The sequence below is a fragment of the Sceloporus occidentalis genome, unplaced genomic scaffold (genome assembly GCF_023333645.1).
Source record: "Sceloporus occidentalis isolate IW3139 unplaced genomic scaffold, rSceOcc1.0.p SCAF_4, whole genome shotgun sequence".
NCBI lineage: Eukaryota > Metazoa > Chordata > Lepidosauria > Squamata > Phrynosomatidae > Sceloporus > Sceloporus occidentalis.
This window is the reverse complement of record NW_028316984.1, coordinates 170996801-171002627: the sequence shown is the minus strand read 5'-3', so window position 1 is coordinate 171002627 and position 5827 is coordinate 170996801.

The following is a 5827-nucleotide window of genomic DNA, read 5'->3' as shown; positions in this document are numbered from 1 at the left end:
CAGTTCCAACTATACTTTTTCCTATTGCTTCATCATTCCCTTCTGTTACTTCCCCCCCTAGAAACCCATATAGAGCTAGTTTGCAGTGTATGTTCTCCCACTTGTTCATATACATGACAACTCAAGGGTCTTATATTCTAGGCAGAGCACTTACTTAGCATGTAGACCATCTCAGTTTTCATTCCCAGGATCGTGTATCAGATACTTTCAAGAAATCCTGTTTGTTTTAGACAGTCAGAGAGACTTGATGTGTGGATTAACTAGAAAAGCCATTCTCCTGGTATAATCCCAGTTCTTGGCAATGTTTCATTCCCTCTTCCCATAGACTTAATTAAATCTGATTTCAATCTAATCATTTAAGCACTTGAACCAATCCTTTAAAAACAAACAAACCACAACTTCTGGTTGGGCATGGCATCCCTCTGAGATGTCTTTCTGCATAGAGACAGAGAGGCAGCTCAGATCAGCAGGAGGCATGAGCTGAAGGTGATTCATTTTCAGCTCAAAATATCCTCTAGATATAGGGGACTCAGAGAAGCCGATTGTGGGTCCGTTCCAGCAACCTATTCCTTGGATAAAATCGGATTCAGAGGACAAGGAGAAGAGACGCTGAAGGGACTGAAAGGCACTGCCTTGCAGCATCTACCCATCCTAGAAGCCAGGATGTCACCCCAATTTTTAAGCTTGGGAAACGTCAAGAAATATAGTTAAATATTTTCTAAAGTTGAACTTTCTTTTGAATATTTGTCTGAGTAATAGTTCTCCAACACTTATTTGCATGAGGAAACTAAATTTATTTGGATAAGAAGAGATATATTCCAAGTGGAGAAATAAAAGAATACTCCAGGAGTTGTACAATTAATATTTGATTTAATGGGCTAATGTAAAGTTTGGAAAAAAGACTGAAGACTTGCAAAATTTGCATGAAAAATGTTAGCCCAGGAGCTCAAGGTATAGAAGGGGTTAATTGGATGTTTAACAACAGGAAGAGAAGTCACTATTGATCCGGATCTAAATGCCAAAGCGTTTGTGACATGGGGAAATTTTGAGGTTGAGAATAGTGTGTTTATAGAGGACAGTGGTACTGGACGGTACCAGAGCAGAGTCGAGCATGGAGAATGGAAGACAACAGTGAGATTGAGAATACTGCTGGACCAGACAGTGGGACTGGACAGGACCAGAGCAGTGCAAAGCATGGAGGACAGCGGCGAGACTGAGATGGGAGGGGAGGCCAGAGAGAGGAAAGTGGGACCAGACAGGAGCAGAGTGGTGCGGAATGTGGAGGATGGCAGCAAGACTGAGAGTGAGGAGAGGCCAGAGAGAAGACAGCAGGTCCAGATGGGAACAGAGTGGTGCAGAGTGTGGAGGACAGCAGTGAGACCGAGAGTGAGGAAAGGCCAGAGAGAGCACAGTGGGACCAGAGCAGCATGGAGGGTGAAGGACTTCAGCGAGACTGAGAGTGAGGAGACGACAGAGAGAGGACAGTGGGATCGGACGGGACCAGAGCAGCACAGAATGTGGAGGACAGCAGTGAGATCACGTGTGAAGGGGCCAGAGAGAGGCCAGCGGGACCGGACAGGATGAAAATGGCATGGAGCGTGGAGGATAGCCACAACACTGAGAGTGAAGAGAGGCCAGAGAGAAGACAACAGGACCGGATGAGACCAAAGAGGTGTAGAGCATGGAGGACAGAGGTCAGATAGTGAGTGAAGAGAGGCCAGAGAGAGGACAGTGGGACCAGAGCGGAGTAGAGTGTGGAGGATGGCGGTGAGACCAAGAGTGAGGAGAGATCAGAGAGAGGATTGTGGAACTGGATGGAATCATAGAGGAGTAGAACATGGAGGACAGTGGCAGGACTGAGAGTGAGCTGATACCAGAGAACAGCAGGAATAGACGAGATTAGAAGAAATGCAACGTGGAGGACAAGAGCGAGAATGGGATAAAAAGAAGAGATTAGAAAGAGGATAGTGAGATTGGACAGAATCTGAGTGAAATGGAATACAAAGGACATTGATGAGATTGAATGAATAAAAAAAATTGCTTAGAGAATAACAACATTGGGAAGAGTGTTATGGAATAATAGCAGTCTCGTAGAAAAGTGATTTGATAAAATTAATAGTGTTGTATTAGAAATAACCCTTAAATGCAATGATAAGCTGGTAAACAAATAAATAAGTTCACTGACAGAAGAACAAAGAAAAGAATTAAATTTAAAAAAATCACGAAACAGGAAATAATAGACATGTTAAAAAAATTTAAATTAGGAAAATCACCCAGACCAGATGGTTATATCCCAGAATATTACAAGACTTTTTTACCACAATTAATAAAACCTTTGCAATGTGTAATGTGGGATAAACAAGAACATGGACGAATGCTAACATTACCATCATCCCCAAAGAAAATAAAGATTTATTAGACCCAAAAAATTACCGTCCAATCTCCTTACTAAATTGTGATTATAAAATATTTGTAGGTATTCTGGATCAAAGATTTAAAAATTTATTGTCAAATTGAATACATGAAGATCAATCAGGCTTTCTCCCAAATAGATTAATTAAACATAATATCAGAAATTTATTAATCTTAATTGAACTACTTGAGAAGACTATAGATAAAAATTGGCTTTATTATTTATCGATGTGGAGAAGGCTTTCAACAATATTAATGGGGAATTTACGAAGAGAGTTTTGAAAAAAATGGAGATTGGACTAAATTTTGAAAATTGGATAGAGAAGATATATGAGACACCATTTAATAATAAATGGGGAAAAACAGAATTTCAAAAAACAGAAAGGTGTTAGGCAAGGGTGCCCTCTTTCACCCTTACTTTTCATTACCATAATGGAGGTATTGAATAACAGCATCAGAGAAAATAAGAAAATGGAAGGTGAAAAGTTAAAAATATGGAGTATGAACTACAAGCATACGCTGACGATTTGATGTTATCTATTGCAAACCCAAATGAATGTATTGATAAATTGTTAAAAACATTGAAAGAGTACAGAGAGGTATCAGATTTTCAGCTGTACAAGGAAAAAACAACGTTACCTATGAATATTTATTATTATGCTTGTGTTATGGATTGGTTAATGGAATGGATAAAATTAGAAAACACCAGGCTATTAACATTAGAAGGTCCAGAAATATGCTTCGGGTGGCATGGATATCTATTCCACAGCAAGCTGAAAATCAACAATGAATGTAATAATTATTATATTAGATGCTCATTATTAAGAATATGGTTAAAGTTTAAATCAAAATGTTGTCCTGTTATCCCGAAGTGGACATCAATAAACAAAGCCCTGTATAAGCGAGTACAAATGAATAAGGAAAAATGGTTAACTTATGAAGATCTGATAGTCAAAAAAAATCAAAGGAAAATTAAATCCCAAGAACAATTAATAGCTGAGGGTTGTAACTGTACATGGTTTATGTATAGACAAATTAGAGAAAGGTTTATAATGGCTGTAAAACCCCCAAAAATCAGTGATGCATGCCCAGAGTTAGAAAAGATCATTAAAGCAGAGGATGGTGGTAAAATTAGTAAATTTTATAAACTATTATTAATAATTGAATTAGAGAATGAGCAAATTGTGAAATGGGTGCAAGAAATGGGGCAGAATATAAACTTCGACCAATGGGAGAAAACGTGGGTAAAAAGGCTAAAGTATACATTGAGTGTCAATTATAAAGAAAACTATTATAAAATATACTTTTGATGGTATTATACACCTTATAAAATGTAAAAGATGTTCAAAAATGTTTAAAAGACATGTTGGAAATATGGAGGAAAAACTGGTACCCTATTTCATATATAGTGGGGATGTACGATGGCAAGAAAATTTTGGAAAAATATACATAAATTAATACAAACCATATTATAAGAAAAATTAGATTCAAAAGAAGAGGGGGGAAGGTTGGTGTTCAGATTATCTGGAGATTGTGCCTATACATTTTCTTAATAATTTCATGAACTACTTATTTAAATCATTGCAGGGAAACAATCTCTAAATGAAAAGTGGGTGGAACCAGTCAGGGATGGACAACTGTGATTCTCCAGATGTTTGTGGAGTGTAGTTCCCATGAGCACTATAGAGTATAGACAATGGTGAAGGACTAGAGGAGTTGCATTTCAACAACATCAAGAGGGTCACAGTTTCCCAATATTGATCAGAGACTTGTAGTTTTCATTATGAGTACTGGTAATTTCTTTCCTGACACTATAAATTTGAGTGCTAAGAACAGAGACACACACTCAAATGTTATACTGCATACTGTCAGCAACTCATCTGAGCCATATAACCGATGCTGGCATATAGCAGAGTATAACTGGCAAATTCAGAAACGTGGTTCACAGCCCTCAATAGAGATAAGAGCAACTGGATGTCTTCCAGGAACTGAAGGAATGCAGGAATCTCCGGGGACTCTCAGCAACCGATGCCAGACAAGCCAAGTCTCCCGAAGTACTATCTTTATTTACAGAGTGCTATCCAAATCACCAATGCTATAATACAGATCACACAAATACCAACTCCTACTACAACCGACGAGCAATTACTGGAAGCTCTTGAGTTTATATGGCCTTCAGACCATGCAGTTTCCCAAACTCAATCACTTCCTGTCCCACACTCTAAAGTGTCCTCCTGTGCAATCCAGACACGTATTTCATCATCCAGGCTTAGTGCATGCAGGCACCAGAGTGTCCTTGAGCCTATGAGCATCAGCTGTGCTTGATCAGCTTTGTCCTTCCCAGTGCTGGATGCTCATGGTCTGACACACACGCATCTAAGCATTTCCCAGTGTGCTAACTTTAACCCTTTGACACATACATACAACAATCAAGCCATCCATTCATTTAGTGTTTTTTATTCTGCTTTTCTCTAAACAGTGACATTCAAGGTGGTTTTGATATTTGTAGCGGACACAAAATGTTAGGACTGCCCAAATTGATATCATAAATCAAATAATCTTAGAGCTGGAAGTGACCACAAAGGTCACATAGTCAAACCCCTGTCATGCAGGAATACAAGTAAAAACATTCTTGAAAGATGTACATCCAACCTCAGTTTAAAGACCTCCAGAGTTGGAGACCACCACCGTCTGAGGCAGTCCATTCCACCATCAAATAGCTCATACAATAAAAAGGTTCCCTCTAATGTTTAGGTGGAATCTCTTTTCTTTTAGTTTCATTCCACTGGTTCTTGACCTTGACTCTGGAGCATCATCTACATGACTTCCCTTCAGATGTTTAGACAGGTATTATGCCACCTTTCAGTCTTCTCTTCAACAAGGTCTTAAGACTAGATTTCCAGACCTTTGATCATCTTAGGGACTGTACATACCAGCTCCTAAGGAGCTGCGGGGCCACGGCAACCTCACACTGTGGCCCTAATCTGGCCTTTCAAGAGTGCAAAAAGGAACTGCAAAAAGTGGCTCCTTTTTGCACCCTCAAAAGAGCACCATAGCCACATTACCACAGCTATATGGTGCTCCTTTGGTGCTGCGTCTTATGGATGCAGCACTGGAGGTGCGCTGTGATGCTGTGTGCCATGTGGAGCGGTGCACGGCATCAGGGCGCCCTGAGGGGGTGGAGTCAGGCATGTGTTGTGAGGATGCTACACCCCTACTCTGTCCCCATGCTGTGTGTACAGGGCCTCAGTTATCCTTTTTTGGATGTATTTCAGCTTGTCAAAAGTCTTCTTGAACTATGAATCTCAGGACTGGACACAGTATTCCAGATTAGGTCTGAGTAAAGCAGGATAGAGTGGCACTACTATGTCCCACAATTTGGGCACTATACTCCTGTTGATGCAGCCCAGAACTG